This window comes from Saccopteryx bilineata, chromosome 7 (genome assembly GCF_036850765.1).
Source record: "Saccopteryx bilineata isolate mSacBil1 chromosome 7, mSacBil1_pri_phased_curated, whole genome shotgun sequence".
Lineage (NCBI taxonomy): Eukaryota > Metazoa > Chordata > Mammalia > Chiroptera > Emballonuridae > Saccopteryx > Saccopteryx bilineata.
In genome coordinates, this window is record NC_089496.1 from 26,811,808 (window position 1) to 26,835,467 (window position 23,660).

A 23,660-nucleotide genomic window follows, 5' to 3' on the forward strand; every position below is an offset into this window, starting at 1 on the left:
GGATGTAATGGGGTAGGGGGTAGAACACAGATAAATCTGACATGAAGTGTGACCCCCGGGAACTTCTAGCCTGATAAGGCAGGTAACACAGTGTACAAATAGTATACAGGAAAGACAAGTCATAAGACAGAGACTGATATGAAAGCAGAAATCTAGCAGGAAATCAACGAAGGCTTCGTTGCAGAAATGGAATGTGAGCTGTGTCTTAAAAATGAGTGAAATTCAGGCCCTGGCCGGTTGGCTCAGTGGTAGAGCATCGGCCTGGCGTGCAGGAGTCCCGGGTTCGATTCCCGGCCAGGGCACACAGGAGAGGCGCCCATCTGCTTCTCCACCCCTCCCCCTCTCCTTCCTCTCTGTCTCTCTCTTCCCCTCCTACAGCCAAGGCTCCATTGGAGCAAAGATGGCCTGGGCGCTGGGGATGGCTCTATGGCCTCTGCCTCAGGCGCTAGAGTGGCTCTGGTCGCAGCAGAGCGACGCCCAGATGGGCAGAGCATCGCCCCTGGGTGGGTATGCCGGGTGGATCCCGGTCGGGCACATGCGGGAGTCTGTCTGATTGTCTCCCCATTTCCAGCTTCAGGAAAAAAAAAAAAAATGAGTGAAATTCAGGTCTGCAGTCCTGGGCGTAAAATGGAGGGTGCTCTGAGCACAGAAACACCTGCAGGGAGGCAGCTGCCAGACAGCAGACAAGGAAAACAGCAAGAAACTGGCTTTGTCTGCACAGTACGCACGTAAAAGAGAACACTGTGGAACGAGGCTAGAAGTGTGTAAGACCAGCAGCTTACACACTTCTAACCTGAAGACAAGAAAGGGCCTGGTCTTTCCTCTCTAGGAAGCAAGGAGTGATTAATGTTTCTGAGCAAGGTCATGACGTGATCCAAGTTTATCTAATAGAAAGAGCATGACAGGCCCCAGAAATCTGTTCTTTGACACGATTTTGTCTTTTCAAATGTCCAATTATTTCAATGATACACTGAGATTTTCCAAGTCTCTGGAGGTTAACAGAAGGAAGAAGAAAACAGGACCATGTTACTATATTTCACAGAACACTTAATTGCTTCTAAACATCTGCTAGAGAGAAGATATTTTTATACAAAGTGTTTCAAAGCTAACTTAGCTGTTCTCAAAATGTCACCTGATTATAACAATGTCACAGAGAAAGGGAAAAGCTTGTAGTATGTTCAATACACTATCTCTATGTCATTCACCACCCACAACCATCTTTAGAAGTGCATGGAAACATTCAAAAACAGCATGTGTTACAGGAGACTACTTGCCCAGAACATTCTATACGCTACTATACAGTCCATCTCTCTGAGAATCTATGTTCAAGACCAGGAGTGCAGAGGGGTGGGGAGTGAAACAAACGAGTCAAACCTTCCTGGCTGGCCCTACGGAACTTACACCCTGGTGGGGTAAGGAGAGGCAGTCATGTGTACACATGCCCACCAGAATGCAAAAGCTGACTGTCAAAGCAAAAGCAGAAATAAAGCACTAAGGGGCACCAAAGAAGGGGTGACATATTTTGCCTAGAAGAAACGGAGATTGCTCCATGGCGGTCTGGCATTTGAAGAATACATTATAAAGATGAAAAGATCTTAGAGATCATCTACTTCAACCTCCTCATTTTACTTTTTTCCCCCTTCTTTTCCAAGTGAGAGGAGGGGAGATAAGACAGACAGAATCCCACATGCGCCCTGACTGAGATCCACCCAGCAACCCCCGTCTGGGGCTGAGTTTGCAACCGGGCTATTTTTAGCACCTGAGGCAGAAGCTCAATGGAGTCATCCTCAGCATCTGGGGCTGATGCACTTGAACCAATTGAGCCATGGCTTGAGGAAGAAGAGAAGAAAAGCAGAAAAGGAGGGGTGGAGAAGCAGATAGTTGCTTCTCCTGTGTGCCCTGACCGGGAATCAAACCCAGGACATCCACATACCAGGCCAACGCTCTACCACTGAGCCAACCGGCCAGGGCCCTCGTTTTACTTTTGAGGAAACTAGAAGTTATTGACTAGTATAAAGTGAACAAAGTGGCTTACAGTAAGCCAGGCAGTGGCTTACAGTAAGCCAGGTGTTCTGGGTTCCATTTCCCTGAGAGAATTCCAGCTGGTACTGGAAGACATAGAGGAGAGAGAAGGGTCGTGGGAGACATTTCCACACCGAGGAAACAGACCAAAATTACAACAAAAGCTGTGTTTAGAGAAGGACATCGGCTATAAGGAGTAAAAGAGTGGCCAGAGCTGTAATGACAGCCACCTGTGGAGGACCTTAAATGCCAATTTACGGAATCCCAACATTTTTTGCAGGCAGCAAGAAGGCACTGAATGTGTGGAGTTGATAAATATCATGCTCAGATCTTTGTTTTAGAAATGGAACTGGTGAATAATATGAGTTTGATAGAGGAACGGCAGGAATGGGCAAACAGCCCGACCGCTAGGGACAGAGGGACCCAACCACAGCTAGACCACTGGGGACTGAAACACAAGGAAAAGGCCCGAGTCACAGGAATGGCAACACTTGGTAGCAACTGAGCGTCACAGGCTGAAGACCAAGCCACGTAACTCCCAAGACTGTTAAATTGGGTGACTGAGTGGGATGATGACATGAGTACCAAAGATAGAGTTAAAAAAAAAAAAAAAGGTTAGAGAGGAGACTGTGAGAGAGTAAGACTGACTCTGACTGGGTTAAAGTGGAGGTACCAGTGCGACACTGCAGTGTGGTGTCCAGCAGGAACCCGAAAGGACCGGAGTGGAACTCAGGAGAGAAGCTGATGTGGGTTGGTCTGTGCTCCCCTGAACTCCTAGCCTCTACTACCTCAGAATACACGCTTATTGAAAGATAGGGCTGCGCAGATAGAATTAGTGAAGATGAGCTCACAGTGGAGTAGGGCGGGCACCTGATCCACTATGACAGATAGAGTCCTTATCAAAAGGGGAAATCTGGCACGCAGGGAGAACGCCGAGGGAAGACGAAGGCAGAGGCCAGGGTGATGCCTCTGTAAGCCAAGGAACACCAAAGACCACCAGCAAACCACCGGGAGCTAAAGGAGGAGGCACAGAACAGACTCCCCCCTCCAGCCCTCAAAGGAACCACCCTGCCGGAAGCTAAAGAAGGAGGCACAGAACAGACTCTCCCCCCAGCCCTCAGAGCCACCCTGCCGGAAGCTACAGAAGGAGGCATAGGACAGACTCTCCCCCCAGCCCTCAGAGCCACCCTGCCGGAAGCTAAAGAAGGAGGCATAGGACAGACTCTCCCTTCAGCCCTCAGAACCACCCTGCCCGAAGCTACAGAAGGAGGCACAGAACAGACTCTCCCCCCAGCCCTCAGAGACACCCTGCTGGAAGCTAAAGAAGGAGGCACAGAACAGACTCCCCCTCCAGCCCTCAGAACCACCCTGCCGGAAGCTACAGAAGGAGGCACAGAACAGACTCTCCCCCCAGCCCTCAGAAGGAACCGCCCTGCTGGAAGCTAAAGAAGGAGGCACAGAACAGACTCTCCCTCCAGCCCTCAGAACCACCCTGCCCGAAGCTAAAGGAGGAGGCACAGAACAGACTCTCCCCCCAGCCCTCAGAACCACCCTGCCGGAAGCTACAGAAGGAGGCACAGAACAGACTCTCCCCCCAGCCCTCAGAAGGAACCGCCCTGCTGGCAGCTAAAGAAGGAGGCACAGAACAGACTCTCCCTCCAGCCCTCAGAGCCACCCTGCCAACACCTTGATCTTCACCGCCACACTGTGAGACGGTCCAGTTCTTTTTTTTTTTTTAAGCCACTTAACTTGTGGAATTTTGTTACAGCAGCCCTAGCAAACTAATACAGAGGCCAAGATTAGAAACACAGAGCTGGGAGTTCTTAAACAAAGAACTGTGAATAACTGCCTGGAAGCATTTCAAACAGAGAGGCCTGCTCACCACTTTCTAGACGACCCAGGAAGTACAGAGAAGACACAGGTCTCTCTGATCGTCTGCCTTCTTCTGACCACCCCTCCTCGGACCCCTTCGGAGCAGGGACCACCAACCGTGCACCCCACCGCTCACCAGTTTTACTTGCTGGTAAGAAAAAGGCAGAAAAACAATCATATCTGCTAAGTTACCCCACACAGACGTTGGGTTAGGTAAAAGTGAATCACAATGTATTGTCTAGAAAAGGGACATTTTAAAAAATTTAATAATTTGAATAAAGAAAGGCCCAAATAAAACAAAAGGAGCATGTTACCTCTTGAAATGGCACAAGAAGCCCGAACGCGGGGATGTGAGTGAACAAATCCTCTGCTGGCAACGTCAGCCTGGTTTCTAAACCACACGGGCCAGCGAGGACCCTGGCATTCTAGGCATGTTACAGATACCAAAAAGGTATGTAATTTGGTAATCCTGTTAGATACAAGCACTACACATCTACGTAGGAGGTATACGGATGAACCATGAAATCATAAGGTCTTACTGCTCATCAAGATCATTCTGGATTGTCAAGGTAATCTGACGAGAAGGCTCTCAGAGTAATTATACGGTACTATATTCATTTACGGCGCAGTATCTAAAAACATTTATGTATGTTTTTCATATAAACAGTACTTCAGGCTTGCTTTACAGATTTAATGGGTCTTAGCATAAATTACAACAAAGAATACAAGCTTTTATCAAGTTCAGACCTGGCTGCCCGAGCTCACTGCGTTCCCTGTCGCACCCTCCACTCCCTCCACTTTGACAGTGAGATGCCCTTCAAAATAAATGACGCAACTCCGATGACCTCCCTGTCTAGTCTCTAGTATCTGACATGCATGCTCACCGGCAACAGCGAGTAGTGAGACATGGACCAGCTAACTCAGAAGCAAATACAGAAGTCATGTTTTCATAGGCCAACACTGCCCAGAGACCAGGTGTCTAATGACTCAGTGTTCAGATTGTGCCGCTACCAGAGATTTTGTTTTAGTAAGTCATTTTTGTTTTCCAGACAAGAGCTGTTTCTTTCCTACTTTAGTAGGCCATTTATAACAGCAGCAACTTGTCAACTCCTTTAAAGTCCACGTAAAGCCCTGGCCAGTTGGCTCAGCGGTAGAGCGTCAGCCTAGCGTGCGGAGGACCCGGGTTCGATTCCCGGCCAGGGCACACAGGAGAAGCACCCATTTGCTTCTCCACCCCTCCGCCGTGCCTTCCTCTCTGTCTCTCTCTTCCCCTCCCGCAGCCAAGGCTCCATTGGAGCAAAGATGGCCCGGGCGCTGGGGATGGCTCTGTGGCCTCTGCCTCAGGCGCTAGAGTGGCTCTGGTCACAACATGGCGACGCCCAGGATGGGCAGAGCGTCGCCCCTGGTGGGCGTGCCGGGTGGATCCCGGTCGGGCGCATGCGGGAGTCTGTCTGACTGTCTCTCCCTGTTTCCAGCTTCAGAAAAATGCAAAAAAAAAAAAAAAAAAAAAATTAAAGTCCAGGTAAAGCAGCCAAAACACTACATTACTACTATCAAATACTAAACCAAAGAGGAAAGGGATTAAAAGTCAATTAAATTTATGACAATGTGAGATTGTAACTCTACCATATACACAGAAAGATACTGGACAGACACAGACCAAAATGATCACAGGCTTTCTCTGTAGTAGCACAATTTGGTCTCCTGTCCCCACACCCTCTCAAAGGTGCAAGAGATAGCTCTTAACCTGAGAGACTTAAAATTCGGTAAGAGAATACAGACTGAAAACTATGATATTACAAAAAAGGTGCTAAAGTAATATGAGAATCAGAGATAAATTACTCAATGAATTCAGAGAATGGAATGATGATTGTTTTACTGAGACAAAGGAGGAGATGGGGAAATTAGGCACATGTGACATCAGAGGGAAGAGGTGACCACGGGGACATGTAGTAATTGGTCTTGTAGGAGAGGCAAAACATGGTCAAATCAGGATGGGCCACGGGAGAAGGAGAGGCCACTGATCTCAGCGGGGCTTTGGCGCTCACTCTACGCTGGGCACAGGCCCGGCCAGGAACACACAGCGGAGAACGCAGCCTCTGCTCCAAGCACTGCAGGCCCAGGGGGCAGAGGTGCGTCACCAAGGAGGGATGGCAGGGACGAGGGGCCGGGAGACGAGCAGGGTTGTTGGAGGGACGGCAAGTGCGTGAGCGGCACAGCGCTTGTGTCCTGACAGTAGACAAGGTTCTGAAGTTTTTAGTGACAGGATGAATTTGTGCTTCAGACTGCCCAGTGTAGCAGAGGAGGGATCCAGAAACTGGGGGAGAAGAGCCGCGAGAAACTCGGGGAGATTTGGGGCTGAGCCCAGGAAGGAGCCAGGAAGGCCTGAGGGACAACAAGGGAAAAAGAGCAAACAGTGCTCCGACCTCCAGGGGACCATCTGACAACACAGCGGGACTTACAAACACCTCTCCTCTTTGGCACCATGATCCCACTTCTAGGAATTTATCCTAAAAAATAATTAACGAACGCGCACAAACTTCTACCTACAGAGCTGTTCGAGGAGCATCGTTGATATTCGCGAAAAAGGGAAAACAATCTCAGTACACACCAATAATGGAATACTATCCAACCACTACAAATTGTCAACAAATTCATGTTATTAAGTAAAAAAAAAAAAAAAAGCTGCACAAATATTGGTATAAAGTGCTTCCATTTTGTTAAAAATAGAGAGTAAAGTAATATTTTACACACATACACAGTTTGAAGGATGTACCCCGAAGTGTTAGTGGTGATTATCTCTCAGGAGTTCTATGATTAGAAATGTTAAGTTTTCTTTCCTTTTGCTTGCCCATATTTTCCAAATATTTTCAACAATACACGCAGTACATTATTTTTGTAATAAAATAAAAATGTATATGAAACAAAACAGCAAGAACCAAGATTTGGGTCATGACAGCAAGACTGATAAGAGGTGGGGGGATCGAAAAGAACCCAGGGCTTGAAGGGCTCGCCCCGCTTCTGGCTGGCCAGGGCGGGTAACCCCCGTTCTGTTCCTCATGGCCAGTGCTCGCCTCTCGCTCGCCGGAGTCTCCTGCCCCATGCAGTCCCTTTCATCTCCCGCCTGGCTCCTGTCTCTGGGCCAACTCTGCGGCTATGAAAGTTTAAGGGACTGCACATAAGGATCCGATCTTTTCAGACTTCAGGAAGTTTGGTCGCAGACAACGCACCATATCAAAACCCAATTGCCACTTTTACTTAAGGTTCTTAACCACAAGAGCGCTGCGCAAGAATAACTTCTCCTTATAACCCCTCTTTTCTGTGTTATAACAGAAGCCAAACAATTGTCCAGGATTAATGGCAGAGATAAAAGTAAAATCTAACTCCAAAAACAGGGCTCTCCAACCACCAGACCACCCAGGTTCAAGTATCCATGAATGTCAAGAGAAAAACTGTGATCATCAGTTTATCCAGAGCTTTGGCCTCCATTATTTGAACATCTTTATTAGCTTTGGGGGTTTTCCAAGCTCTTTTATCTCCCTCCCAAATATATATACATTGTTCAGGCTGCCAAGCGCCCATGTACCCTGTACCTACTACACGCCAGGAAAAACCTAGACAGTAAGATACCATGAAAATGAGTAAGTCTGACTCTGTGTCCTTAAGGAATCACACTCTAGTGGGGAAGGCAGGCAATGAGCAAACACACAAAATAAAGATCAGGTGATCCCATCCGATCACTGCTGTGTAGAAGGTGAGGATTGCATTAAACCAGTGTTCCTCAGCCCGAGAGCCTATTGAACTGGTTTGAACTAAGAAACTACTTGTTGTTTTTAACTTCCCAAGTGATTCTACCATTCGGCCAACCTTGAGAATGATGGGGATGGCCGACAGGGAGCTGCCCCACCAAGATGGTCAGCAAACACCTCTTGGGAGGTGGCATTAAGAGCCCAATGAGGAAAAGGAGGGAGCACTCGGAGGATCGGGAGGAAGGGTATTTTGGGTAGAAGAAGCCTCAGGGCGAGAACCCGCCCAAAGACCGGCCGACTGGGGCAAGTTCCACCCGAGCGGTGGGAGACGAGAGGAGGAGGAAGCAAGCAGGGACAGGGAAGGAAGGAGTGTGCAGGGCACGCAGGCTGTGTGGATTTTATTCCGAGCTAACACAGGAAATAGCCATAATCGGAGGGGAGTGATGGGACCTCATCAGAGGAATACTCAGGCCCCTGCGTATTCATCTGATGGTTACGGGGACAACAGGGCCAACGAGTGAGTCCACCCATGGTCAGAAAGTAGCAGCAGGGGGCTGGACTGGAGTTGGAGCAGGAGAGACATAAACGAGAAGTGGTCAGATCCACTTCTAGACAGAGCTGGGGGTGGGGGCTTGTCCTACGAGACCCAGTGCCCTGCTTGCAAAGCCCAGGGGCAAGGCAGGTGCCCACTGGGAACCCCAGGCAGCCTGAGCCTGCAGGGGCTGTGCCAGCCAGAAGCACAGACCGTCTCTAAGGCCCTAAAGTTAGATCTGAAAACAACTCTCCAGGCAGAAGATGAAGAAACTCATAAATAAAGATTTTGTTGAACATGCCAGTTGATGGTCAGTGAGCAAACAAGCTAAGCTCACAGCCCCAATTATGTAAATTTCTTAACTGGATCTAAAAAGAGAATGAATTATCACCTAATTTTATATTCTAAACCCATCAGCAATAAGGTGGACACAGACCCCCGTTTTCGGTGACGGGGAGCCTCCCGTGCCCACTCTGGCTCCCGCACGGGCCTCGGCACTCCCGGGGCTGCCTCCGCTCTGGGGCCTGCCAGGCCTCTCGGCTCGACCACTCACTCGGGTTCAAATCTCACTGCGGTGTTTGCCAAGGGCCTATTTAAATTCATTGGCTCCAATGAAATCTGGCAGATTGAATATTGTTCAAACAAGTAGGCTACTGCCTGGTTTTAAAAACCTATTAAAGATTTTATTAGCCATTTTACTGTATTGTTATCATGAATTTAGACTATAAATACCGCCTCTGTATATGTCCCTGCCTCCATATTGCCAAAAGAAGATAAATATATAGGCTCTTGTAACTGTGAGCTTACCGGTCTCTCCGCTGCCTTGGATTTCACTCCAAACAGCACTTGGGCTGCCCACGGCTGACTGTTACAACCCCTGGGATTTATGGAGGGCATTCTTGTACCTCCAACATTTCTTTCCTTACCAGCAGGATCACACAGAGCTAACGGAGGCGATTCATCCCTTTTGCTAATAGTTAATTCCATCACACCTTAGAAACGTCTTTCACCTACACACCCTCTATTCCCCATTCTTTCTTCCCCTCCCTAATAATAATGCCCCTCAATGACCTCAGGGGAATGTGTCCCTTTATCCTGCCATCACCACCACCTCCACCACCACCAATACCTCACATTTGAGTCATAAAAAAGCTTTAATCATGGCCAAGCCCCACAAGGTGACACAGCATCAAGGAAAAGAATCACTACAGCTTTTTAAAACTAGAGATAAATCATATGCTTTTTCTCCATAAGACTATAGATCAGGGGTAGTCAACCTTTTTATACCTACTGCCCACTTCTGTATCTCTGTTAGTAGTAAAATTTTCTAACCGCCCACCGGTTCCACAGTAATGGTGATTTATAAAGTAGGGAAGTAACTTTACTTTATAAAATTTATAAAGCAGAGTTACAGCAAGTTAAAGCATATAATAATAATTACTTACCAAGTACTTTATGTTGGATTTTCGCTAAGTTTGGCAGAATAAATCTTTATAGTTAAATTTCTTTTTATTTATATTATATTTATACTTTGGTTGCTCCGCTACCACCCACCATGAAAGCTGGAACGCCCACTAGTGGGTGGTAGGGACCAAGTTGACTACCACTGCTCTAAGTAGATGTCCTACTATTTCTTAAATACTAATAGACAGCATTAAAAAAACCACACACAACTAAAAGGCAGTCTCATCATATCACATTATCTCTACTTTAGAAAATGAACAATACTGAGAGAACTTTAGGTGCATCACAAATATTATGTATCTTAATTACACCATGGGCTAAAGAGCATTTTGAAATCTATCCAAAGACTTGGTGGTTGTTTTGTTTTTTGTTTTTTTTTAAAGAAAAGTATACTAAGTTAAAAAAAAATAAACATTTTAAATTGGGGATTGCCTTTAAAAGGAGAAAGACCACTGGCAAAAAAGGGGGGACAGTAGTTGTAAACCATCCTGGAATATCAACTTAGGCAAGTACAATTGATTTTAAAAAAATCTAGGTTTTCTATATCTTCCCTCACTTTTAAACTGAGGCTGATGAGAAGCTCCAACTTTCTTAAAATGGCAAATGAAGAATGATACTGAGGAGATGATAAAGTGAAGTAAGAAATTGGTAACTAAAAGCCAGCAGGCACACAAACTTGTTAACTAGCATTTCTGAAATGAGCACTGTATCCTGGCCATCCCTGAATGAAATAGGTTAGTTGTTAGATTGCCACTGGATAACCAGTTGCTTGATGCTTCCCTGAACGCTTTATCTGATTTAGTCTCCAGTTTGATGGCTCCCTTGGCTTAGAGCTGAAAATCCCCAAAAGTAGCCTCCACTCAAGAGTGCCTCAGGCACAGAGGACAGCCTGAGGAATAGGATTTGCTCACGCAGACTTTTAGAAAGTGCTCACGTTACCCATGTGTGTTCTTTGCTCAAATAGCACTTTAAAATACTAAGAATAAATATGATTGAGTCAAATAATTTTTAATTGGAACACCATGCCTTTCTCAGTGTTTTTCTAAATCTCTGAAGCAAGGTAATGGTAATTAAAACAATACCTGAAAATAAAAGGCACCTAAGCACAAATACGCAAAACACAGGAGCAATGTGCTACTTTTCTGCATCTGCCGAGGAAATCCCAGCTAGTCACTGTCATAAAAACAACAACAACAAAAAACCAACAGACTCAAAATGATACACACAATCAACTATTCTTTAAAAATACATGGAATCGGTTTTACTGATTCCTCTTTGAGAAACATTATCAATTACTTCAGGACATTTTAACATTTTCTTCCATTCAGTTATAAATCCTTGTTTCAGAACCACATAAAAAACCTTTTTTGATGTGACTGTAACGGAAGCCACTGGCAAAGCAAACATTAAGTGACTGAAACAGCCTTTATCATATTTTTAAAAATAAAATTATTCATGGTGTGGGAAAGAAGAAATAGAAGTACAAAGATTTAAGCCAGAATGTCTCACACACACACCAGCCAACATTAATATCGGCTGTGCCAGCTGAATTCAAATTAACCCAATTTTACATGTTAATTAAACCAGCTATTTTCTTCTTATTGTACTTTTCCTTCTTAAATAGTAGAGTCTACAAGTGATTCCCAACAGACTTGTTCCAACAACAATGACGTATTCATTTACTTCTATTATGACCATACAATACAGTAACTGAGCAGTAATTTTTCACAGTCAATTACATGTGTGGCTCTTTATGCTTAAAGATGCTGAAATAATGTGTACTATAGAGCCATATGCCTGATTCTCCAGTCTGCCTGAGGCAGTTGCCTGGGTAACACATTTTCGTTCCAGTTTAGCATAACCCTTCATTGAATATCATTAGGTGTCATTAAATAGCAAACATTAACATGAACTTCAATACACTACTTTAAGATACAGTCATTTTACCCATGTAAACAAGTGTTCCTTCATTTATAAGAAGCTTAAAATTGGTTATGCTTTTCTGTATTTAAGACAATGGGGAAAAAAAGTGCCCATGTGTTGATTCCAAATTGAACTGACAAAAATTTCTGTTACCAAAAGAGACCTCAAACTCAGTTTCAGGGGTAACACTTTTCATCAATAGGGTCACAGTAGTCAATGTAATATGTATAGGAAAATTAAGTTTTCAAAATTCATTCAAAGTTATATTTCCATGAATTTCATCTCAGACAATCAAAGACAGTTTCAGCCTCTTTTCTAAGGGTGGGGAAAGCACTTGAGTTCAGTGACAATAACTTTATTGAATAAGGTGTTTAAAAACCAAAGCACATAGTAATAAGTAGAAGGCACAGGACACACCCTGCATTATTTAAAATATCTTAAATACTAAAAATGTAATGAAGTGTTCTACAGTTGAGATATGGCAATATACAGTCTATACAGGCTGTTTAGGGCAATGCCAGTATCAAGACTAGCAGGCATTCCCATAATCCCCACCAGCATTTCATTGCCTCCCATGCCGCCTCAAACAAGCATCTTTGTCTACAAAAAAGCAACGTGCTTGCTCTACAGTCTCAACACTCAAAGCCCCACTTTCCCAACCAGACTACCACTCTGAAACCATGGAATTATAATTTTTCTGAGCCACATCACAATTCTATGGAAGCCTAAACTCCGGGCCTCTCAGCAACTACAACTTGTCCTCTATCATCCGCATTACAAAGGGCCTCCGACTTTCCATTGTTCAAGAATACATACAAAACCAAAATGAATCATCAAAAGGCATTGCTACCTTTAATATATAATACTTTCTCACCTTTCGATTACAGGAGAAAGGCAAGCGCCAAAATCCTGGAAGTGGGGGTGAAAGGAGGAGGCAGCCCCAAAGCTGTCCACAGCCAACCTAAAAATAACTAAAGAGAAATCTCTGCCTGGAACACTAGTTCTTGGTGATGGGGGCTGAGATCCCAGATGGGGCTGAGATCCCAGATACAGCTGTTAGGATGAACTGGGATCTTTTTCTTCTTCCAACATCTGTTTCCTAATCCCAAGTAAGGAAGGAATAGCCACAGGAAATGGAATGACTTAGCTTTGGGTACATACTAAGCTTGTACCTCCCACTGTTCCACAAATATTCACTTAGCTGTTTGTGAAGGTGAATAAAAACCTCAATCACCAAGTTCACTCCAGGAGCTGAGATGTAGTTGGCAAAGAAAAAATTATTTGATAGTAAATGTATATTTCATTGTGGTTTCAGCGCTCTGCTTTCAAATGAGGTTAATCATGACAAACAAACTTATAGCAAGAATAAATCTTTAAGTAAACTATTTTCAAGATATATTGGAATCAGTATAGATTCAGTCATATCTCTGAAGCCTTCATGACAATTTGTGTTCTGAATGATTGTCTAAAACACTGTAAGATTTCAAATAAAATTTTAAAAATTAAAACTAGGTCCTGGCTGGGTGGATGAGTGGATAAAGCATCATCCTAGTGCACCAACCTTGCGGTTTGCCTCTCTCTCTCCTACCCCTCCCCTACTCTCCGTCTCTTACTCTCTCTCAGATTAATGGAAAAAATTAAAAAAAAAAATTAAAACTAAATTGTATAAACTGTCATTATTGGGAAAAGTAGCCTAGTAACTCAAGAAACATTATTAATAAAAACTGAAATAAACAATGATTTCTGCTTACAATATTCTGATTAAATCATCTTTCTGGATTTTACTCCAAATCCACAATAAACAGAATGCTATTTCCATCCTTATCCCCAATACAGATTAATTAAACGTTAACTACACAAACATAATTTGCTTGCCTAAGAATTGGCCAAAACCTAATAAAGAAAAAACATACATTTTTCATATTTAACTATGTTTTGCACTACAAATAATCATGAACAAAATATAAAGAGTTCAACTATTCACATAGGCCACCCATGAATATAGATTCTCATGAAAATAACTAAAAGCATTTATTATAACTGTATGAGCCTGATCTGCTTAGGTCAATTTTATTTTACAGCCTGGAATTACCTATACAAATGCTGAAAACCAGGTAAGGAAAGAAAAAGTTTCGTTCAAATGGATACAACATGTTTTCCCACCCTATTCCCACTATCTCCGCATCCATTATTAGCAAGTTCTATTTCTAAAGGCCTCATAACAATACCAAGCTTTTTAAAAAGCAGGCAGTAACAACACAGAATATCGACTGTGAAGAACAATCAAAATTAGAAACTGTTGGGAGTGGTTTCTATTTTTTCAAAAGCAAAACAAGCTACAAGACTTTGGAGGCCTTTCTTTTTCTTTTTTGCAACATCAGAGTTTAATGCTTCTTCCTTCAGTAAGTTGGTGACTGTTTTACAAAGGAAGGAAGGAGGTGAAGGGAGGGGAGGGGAGGGGAGGGGAGGGGAGGGGAGGGGAGGGGAGGGGAGGGGAGGGGAGGGGAGGGGAGGGGAGGGGAAGGGAAGGGAAGGAAGGGGAGGGGAGGGGAGGGGAGGAGGGAGGGAGGAAAAGGGAAAGGGAAGGGAGGAGAAGGGAGGGAGAGGGGGGAGGGAAGGAAGGAGGGAGGAAAAGGGAGGGGAGGGGAGGGGTAAAGGGAGGAGAGTGGAGGAGGGAGGGAGGAAAAGGGAAGGGGAAGGGGAAGGGAAGGGAAGGGGAAGGGGAAGGGAAGGAAACACCAATCAGACAAATTGTAAAGCGATAGAGGGTTTCAATATGAATTACAGTTAGCCAATCCTCAGGTACTCACAAGGGGTTTTCCCCAGATGGAAATGCAACACTTTAATGAATTTTAAACATGTTCTAAATTAATAATTGGAAGGAAAATGGGAAGTAAAATTTCTTAAAAGAGAAAAGACATGGCCGCACTTACTTAACTCTGTAGCAGAAGGCTACACTCACCGACCACAAGCACAGATGCGGTGCCCAGGGAGTGAGCACCTTTTCCTACGGGTAGTTTTCTTGGTATTGATTTTATAAAAATGAGAATGACCCCAGATTATGTGGTACTGGCTGGTTGCGAGAGGATAAAAGCAAAGACCAGTGTCCTAAACATAAACAAAAGGAAGGTGCCAAAGGTTGATCAAGAAAGACAAAGCCCCAGAGCACAAGTCTGGGGAGTGAGAAAAGATCTGGAGGCCAACTCCAAAGTAGCTCAAGCAGCTGGTCTTGTTTTGGATTTCAACAGGGAAGAGAGGGCTAGAAACACAGGGGTATGCTACTGTAAGTATTTAGAACCACACGATGAGATCACCCAAGAAGACGTTAGAAAAAACTGTTAAGTCCAAGGACTGAGCGCTGAAAATGGGAGATGAGAAAGAAACAGAAAAGGGGACTGAGAGAGAACAGCCAGGGAAGTATGCAAAAGCCAGAGAAAGCAGACTGAAGGTGAAGACAGTGCTTCAAGAAGGTGCTACCGGCCCTGGCCGGTTGGCTCAGCGGTAGAGCGTCGGCCTGGCGTGCGGGGGACCCGGGTTTGATTCCCGGCCAGGGCACATAGGAGAAGCGCCCATTTGCTTCTCCACCCCCACCCCCTCCTTCCTCTCTGTCTCTCTCTTCCCCTCCCGCAGCCAAGGCTCCATTAGAGCAAAGATGGCCCGGGCGCTGGGGATGGCTCCTTGGCCTCTGCCCCAGGCGCTAGAGTGGCTCTGGTCTCGGCAGAGAGACGCCCCGGAGGGGCAGAGCATCGCCTCCTCGTGGGCAGAGCTTCGCCCCTGGTGGGCGTGCCAGGTGGATCCCGGTCAGGCGCATGCGGGAGTCTGACTATCTCTCCCCATTTCCAGCTTCAGAAAAATACAAAAAAAAAAAGAAAAAAAAAAAAAGGTGTTACTTTTAGGGCTAATGTTACTGGATTTCCCGGAGGGGGCAGGTATAAAGTAATAGAAAATCTATACACTGGTCTCTGCCCCTGGTTCCTGGCACAGAGCTCCTAAAACCCTTACATTTCCTAAGAAATGAGAGCACAGGGAGCATCTTCTGTTCCAAGGTTTGGTTTTTAACCCCAGTTAGGACACAGGTCCTAACACCTTGGTTTCCTAGGTGACAGCAGTGTCTTTCTTCTACTGAGGTGGGCTCCAGGGCGGGGGCTGGTCACCACAAAGACCAAGCCATGACTACAAGCCTGGGCCCTTCAGCCCACCCTCGTTCTCTAGAGAAGGGAGAGGAGCTGGAAATGGAAGCTAACAACTGATCATACCTACCTGATAAAAATCCCCCCAAACATGTTCTGGGCGCTCCCAGGACAGAGAGCATGTGGTGGTTCTGAGAAGGGCGGGTCCAGAAGAGGTATGAAGTGCTGGCCCTTCCCATGTGCCTGGCCCGCCGCATCTCTTCCATGTGGGTGTCCATCTACATCCTTGTTCGTATTCTTTTATAGTGAACTGGTAAAGACTCCGTAAACTGTTTTCCTGAGTTCTGTGAGCCACTCTAGCAAATTAATTGAACTTGAGGAGAGCTTGGTAAGAACCTCTGATTTATAGCGGGTAAGTCAGAAGCACAAGTAACAATCGGGGCTCAGGACAGGCACCTGAAATGCGGTGGGTGGTCTTGTGGGGCTGAGCCCTTAACTGGTGGGATCTGATGCCATAGCTAGGTAAGGTGTCAGAGTTGAGTCAACTGCAGGGCCCTCAACTGGTGACAGAGAATTGCTTGCTATGGGGTGGGGGGAAACCCCCACATTTGGTGACCAGAGGAATCAGAAGGGAAAATCTGCAATCCCTTCCTGCCTGGCTGAGCTGGCTCATTCAACTCCTCCCTCCCTCAGCCTGAGACTCACACCATCAGCTCCCCCGGTTCTCAGGCCTCTGGATTCAGACTGAACTATACCATGACTTTCCTCCATACTCTCGTGAGCCAATTCCTTGCATCTGTCCCTCTGTATCCACTCCGCCTCCTCCGTCTCCCACTGTGCTGAGTCCCTTACTAATACATATGTGCATATGCATATACTCCATCCACTTTCTTATAGGGATATATAATAATGTAATGTAATATAAGAGTTTACAAAACTGCCTTTTGGGTATGCACAGGGAGAGAAACATGAACAGGAATATACATACATACCACCTTACTTATACTTGGGGGAGAAACACCCTATGGAAAGAGAAGCCCAAAGCTAACAAGAGTGAGCCAGCTCTAAAAGGGAGAGAGAAGACAGAGTGAAGGGGACAGGCACGTGAAGTCCGACTTTTCTGAGGATACCTGGCTTCTGTTATATACTTTTGACTTGAGATACATATGTTTTACATATTCAGAAATCAAATTAAGTCTAAAAAAAAAAAAGCAATCCCTAAAAATGGAAAACAAACTGAAACAAATGAACCTAACCATATAGCAAGTTGGTGGCAAAACCACACCGAAGAATGAATGTCTTAAAATAACCTCAGAAGACAGTCTTTTCACTGCATATATTTAGCAAAATGCATTCTAAGCACGAAGCTGAAAAAAAAAATCTTAAACTTCATTCACTATCTAATTGTTAGCAGCAACACTGCTGTTATTTTAAATATATCCTACGCCTTACAATATATGCCATTATTGGAATGTTGCTGGTAACCAAGACTTTCAATGAAATAATAAAGAGATAAACAGAAAAACATTTTTAAATAAAAATATTTTGAATTAAATTTTGTCAAGTGTTTCACTTTAAATTTGAAAGAACAGTATGAACTGAAGACTTCCCCCTATAAGACACTGAAAAGACTTAAAAGCAATGACACCCCAAAACTAAGAAGCACACCTCATCCTCAGATTGTGGTCTCTATAAACACAATTGCCCATAGAAAAGAATAAGGGCAGCCCTGGCCGGTCGGCTCAGCGGTAGAGCGTCGGCCTGGCGTGCGGGGGACCTGGGTTCCATTCCCGGTCAGGGTACATAGGAGAAGCGCCCATTTGCTTCTCCACCCCCACTCCTTCCTCTCTGTCTCTCTCTTCCCCTCTCGCAGCCAAGGCTCCATTGGAGCAAAGATGGCCTGGGCGCTGGGGATGGCCCCTTGGCCTCTGCCCCAGGTGCTAGAGTGGCTCAGGTTGCGGCAGAGCGACGCCCCGGAGGGGCAGAGCGTTGCCCCTGGTGGGCGTGTCGGGTGGATCCCGGTCGGGCGCATGCGGGAGTCTGTCTGACTGTCTCTCACGGTTTCCAGCTTCAGAAAAATACAAAAAAAAAAAAAAAAAGAATAAGGGCTCCATGGAAGTGTGGCTGGTGCCAGGTCTGGAGTAAAAAATATATAAAATAGTGCCCGGTTCTACCAGGAGGCAGGTAAGCTTATCACATACACTGGGGAACATAATTTTTGTTGCATCCACAGAAACACTTGTTCTTACCCAATTCGAGTGTGCTGATCTCAAATCTGACATTAGTTTTTCTCTGAAAGCTACAGTTTTTTTACGATTCAAGATTTTAGGTTTTTATCTTATTGTAAAATTTTCAACATTTAGTTTAACATAATGAAGTAGAATGTCTTCTTGGGCATCATCTTTGTGAAAATATAATAATTTATATAATGCAGTAAATACACGAATACACTAAAAGATATGATTGCATCAGAATTTGTCTACAATTTAGAAGTAGAACATATTAAAACACTTATTTTAATCATAAAATTTGGGCAAAACATTTAAATTCTATCCAGGCAAAAATTTGCGTTTGTAGCTCTTGCGTCTGTGTACTTGTTGAGGACAATCTCGTTTGATGCTCTAGCAGTAGTCTGCTCATCACTAACAGCTCCAAGATTTTCGGGAAACTTATCAAGATGACTGTTCAGGAAGTGAATCTTAACACTCATGTTACATCCAATGTCGCAGAAAGCCAACAGCATCCTTTGAACCAGAAGTTCATAGTTTTCTGTTTTGTTGCCAAGGAAGGTCTTTGTAACTGCCACAAAAGACTGCCATGCTGCTTTCTCCTCCTTATTCATCTTCCTGGCAAATTCTTCATCACTTATGAGGGTTTGAATGTGAGGTCCATCGAATATACCTGCTTTTATCTTCTCAAAAGACAAGGCAGGAAAAGCAGAAATAATATGTTGAAAGCATTCACTTTCTCTATTCAAAGCCTGAACAAACTGCTTCATTAAGCCAAGTTTGATGTAAAGTGGGGGAAAAATGATCCTGTCTCGATTAACTACAGGTTCATTCACAATATTTTGCATCCCTACTTCCAGAGCTTCATGTTTCAGCCACTCCTTCTGTGTCCAGTGTTTCTCCCGAGCTCGGCTGTCCCACAAACACAGAAGCAAGGATACTTCGTGAAACCTCTCTGTTCTCCTAGCAGGAAATTTACCATTTTAAGATCCTCATAAGTGATCCAGTTATGCTCCTCATACTTCAGAAATTCAAGGACAATTTTTATGTTATTCCTAATACATCATTCAATTCGGGTTGGCTAAACTGCTGAGGAGTTAATGACTGCTTGGCATCAGAAGAAGACCCTTCAGATTCTACAACCATTTCCTCATACATCTTATCAAAATACATTTGATCACCATGTTCACTTTCTTCGTCCTTAGAAGAAATAAAAACTGGAACCGGGAGTGTCTCAGAGTGTGGGATAGGTTGTATTGCTAAAGGAATATTAGGATATGCGATCATATGCTATTTTTTCTTGCTGATGCCCTTTGTATGGATCAGACAGAAATAACAGTCACTGCTGTGGTCCTGAGGTTCACGCCAAACCATGGGAATACCAAAAGGCATTCCTTTGTGTTTTTCTTTGGTCCAGTCACAAAGCTCCTCATATTATGACACACAATATGAGGAGCCCAATTCTTGTCTTGGTCGCCAAGGGGAACTTGAAAATAGGCAATATATGTAACGTGTCAAAAATAATGAAATATTGCTCCTTTGACGTTGAAGTGTGTGACAGCCACATATATAACAGAAGGTGTCAGGACTATTCTTACATTTACGCCTACTCCAAGAAGCCATAATTCAATCTTAAAACAAAATAAGAGGGTGTTTTTATCATATAATAATTTTTTACATTTAAAAACAACTACAATTATGTAAAAGATGTTTATAAAACATTAATTGCCTTGTGGTTATGTTCAATCCAAGAGTCGTTGCCGTTTAACTCCAATTTAAAAACCAATGTATGCCATTAACTGTAACAAAAAGAAATTAAAATTGCATAAAAACTAGAGCATGCACACCAAAAAACGGATTTTAGATTTGGAATCAGCGATGCAGAGATATATAGAAACAGTTCTAAAACCTCATGCAACAGGAAATGAAAAAAAAATTGTTCCCCAGTGATATTAATGAATCCTATCAAAAAGGGCTATGGAGAAAATATAAAAGGGCTCCCACTGACCAAAAATGAGATAAACACATTTGATTACAACATGCCAAACATATACTTTAAAAAGCTATGAGTTTATAATATAATACTCAATATAAAGGCCCCCATTTTCACACACGTACACAAACTCACTGAACCTCAAAAGTTATTACAGCACCTACTTCTTATGCTGAAAATTGGCTCAGATCAAGGAAGTAATATGGTTGACTCCTACTTCTAACCCAGACCTCTCCCCTAAAATCCAGACCCAACATCTAAGAGTCCACCTATCCTACTGCATCTTTAATAGGCATCTCAATATTATGTGTCCTACAGAACTCTTAGTTTTGCTCCCAAACCTCTTCCTCTCCCAGAATCCCTTCAGTTGTTTGGAATCCCCTCCGCCATATCTCATATTCACTCCATCAAGAAAACCCCTAATCCAGCTACTTCTTACCTTTTACAACTACTAGTCCTGCCATCTGTTGCCTTTCTTCCACTCTTGCCTACTCCATTCTATTCTCTACAAATCACCTAGGAATATCCTTTCAAAACTTAATTCACCCTGTCAGTCCTATGCAGAAAACTTTCCAGTGACTTCTACTATGCCTGAAATAAAATTGACAAGAGTTATATATCATCTGGCCTCAGCATTCCTTTTTGGCTTCTTCCAGCTTCCTGCTCATCACCAATCTCTGGCCAAGCCCATCTCCTGCTGTTCTCGAACACATCAAGCACCCTCCCATCTCAGGCTCTCTGTATCAGTTATTCCTTCTACACAGATTCTCACACAGCTCACTCTCTCAGTGAGGCTCTGCCCACATGTCACATTTCAAAGACATCTTCCCTGCCCATCCTTCCCGCCCACAGCACCCCCACCGCCCACCATCCCCTCCCCTTGCTCTAGTAGATACCTGCCACTACATCACACATATCTATTGGTTTACAATGTCAATTTGCTACAAATGAACACAATGTTTACTGGTTTAACAGGGGTCGGGAACCTTTTTGGCTGAGAGAGCCATGAACGCCAAATATTTTAAAATGTAATTCCATGAGAGCCATACAATGACCTGTGTACGTTACACATTATCCAATAAAAATATGGTGTTGTTCCAAAGGACAGCTGTGATTGGCTCCAGCCACCCGTAACCATGAACACGAGCGGTAGGAAATGAATGGATTGTAATACATGAGAATGTTTTATATTTTTAACGTTATTATTTTTTTTACTAAAGATTTGTCTGTGAGCCAGATACAGCCATCAAAAGAGCCACATCTGGCTTGTGAGCCATAGGTTCCCAATCCCAGGTTTAGAACATAGTTGGTGTCAATAAATATTTGTCAACGGAATTAATACTCTAAGATTAACTTGGGTTTTTCAAAATATTGAGGTGCTCTCAATTTGTAACACAAGACCATCTTACTGTATCCTTATTGCATATCCTTTATTACAGAAACTAAGTTATCCTACAATATCTATAAAAATAAAACCATTATCCCCTTTCACCTTTTACTTTATCAGACTGCAGATCCTTAAACCTTCACATCAATTGCAACGGCAGCCCTCTCCTTAAATACTCCATTAAATTTAGTCTGCAACTCTCATGCTATTTAGTGGGAAGTGACTCACTGACAATTATTCCACAATCAATGGAAAAGTTAATAGGCACTAAGTCTCCTAATGTTTCACCTCAGAAATGCCTAACGGCTTAGCACGAGACTTTTAATTTAAGTAACTGCCACATCCTGTGCCTATAACACTGACATTGATAGAGCAACAGATTTGAAAGCAGTCAGGTAACAGAGCTACCATTTGCTTTCCTTTCCTTTAAAATTTTAGATTTGAGTTTAAAACACCTATGGTGCAGCCTGACCAGGCGGTGGTGCAATGGAGAGCGCGTCAGACTAGGACGCGGAGGACCCAGGTTCGAAACCCCAAGGTCACCAGCTTGAGTTCAGGCTCATCTGGTTTGAGCAAGTTCTCACCAGCATTAGTACAAGGTTGCTGACTTGAGCAAGAGGTCACTCAGTCTGCTGTACCCCCCCCCCCCCCCGTCAAGGCACATATGAGAAAGCAATCAATGAACAACTAAAAAGCTGCAACAAAGAATTGATGTTTCTCATCTCTCTCTCTTCCTGTCCTTTTTCCCTCTCTTTTGTCTTTCTTTGTCTCTGTCATAAATAAGTAAGTAAATAAATAAAACATCAATGATACAGATAAAGCAAAAGCAGACAACCTAAGTAAAAGGGAACAGTATTTGCTCTTTCCAACGTTTCTGGTGCAGCTTTATAGGCTGGGAAGAATGCAGAAGGGTTGCTAGTCAAGATAAGTACTCTGAGAATAGGTATGCAATGGCACCTCAACGCTGAGCCTAAGAATAGAAAGGGAAAAAGCGTTCCAAAAAATGATTCCTTGGTTTTTAAAACACTGTGAGGAATGTGGGGACAGTTCTTCCCAAGTCTTTGGGTGTAGCTGAATGGGGGAGCACTTGTAAAGGTTTTGGGCCCACCTTACGTTGGCCCAATAATGGGTCTTAGAGGCTAAGAATCTTGCAAAGGGCATCAGGATGTTTAAGCAAAGATGCAAAATTTTTGTATTTTTTATATTCTTCTCTCTACACACAAAGGTCATGGTAGAGAAGGTTGGGTACAAATTAAAAAAAGAACAAAAAACACTAGGTCCAAATTCTACTTCCAGAATTTACTAGCTATACAACTTTGAGCAAATTATTTAAACTCTGTACATCCCTTTGTTAGAGAGGAGTGAAATTACCGTACTTTTTGCTCCATAAGATGCACCTGACCATAAAACGCACCTAGGCACAGTGGCTGGCAAACTGTGGCTCGCGAGCCACATGCGACCTCATAGCATGTGACGTTTTTTAGCAAAGGCCAGTTTAGGAGTACCCTAATTAAGTTAATAACAATGTACCTACCTATATAGTTTAAGTTTAAAAAAATTGGATCTCAAAAGAAATTTCAATCGTTGTACTGTTGATATTTGGCTCTGCTGACTAATGAGTTTGCTGACCACTGACCTAGGGTTTTAAGAAAAAAAAATATTCTGAACCAAATGGTTTATTATACATATTTAATAAAATATACCATAATAATATTTCAACAATTTAAACTCAACAGCAGTATTAACAACCATTAGCACTGTTATTAACAAATGAGAAGAGACTTTAATGTTCAAATACTCTTCTAGTTGTCTGGGAACCCACAGCAGCTTAAAAAAATAATAAATTAATAAACATTCACTCCATAAGACGCACGGGCATTTCCCCATCCACTTTTGGGGAAAAAAAGTGTGTCTTATGGAGTGAAAAATACAGTACCTATTTTACAGAGCTGTAATGAGGATTAGATAAGAAAATGGGTAGACATGGTTAGCACCAGACCCTGAACCCTCAGTGTGTCAGGAACTACTTACTTCTTCCACCCTTTACTCCAGGGGTCGGGAACCTTTTTGGCTGAGAGAGCCACAAACACCACATATTTTAAAATGTAATTCTGTGAGAGCCATACAACAACCCGTGTACATTACACATTATCCAATAAAAATTTGGTGTTGTCCCGGAGGACAGCTGTGATTGGCTCCAGCCACCTACAACCATGAACATGAGCGGTAGGAAATGAATGGATGAATAACGTTTTATATTTTTAACGTTATTATTATTTTTATTAAAGATTTGTCTGCGAGCCAGATGCAGCCATCAAAAGAGCCAAATCTGGCTGGTGAGCCATAGGTTCCCGACCCCT

General features: G+C 43.6%; 1 protein-coding gene across 1 annotated transcript in view; it reads right to left on the reverse strand.

Moving 5' to 3' along the window:
• Positions 1–23,660, reverse strand: part of SLC25A13 (solute carrier family 25 member 13) — a 192,660-nt gene that overhangs the window by 120,095 nt on the left and 48,905 nt on the right. The window lies entirely within an intron of this gene.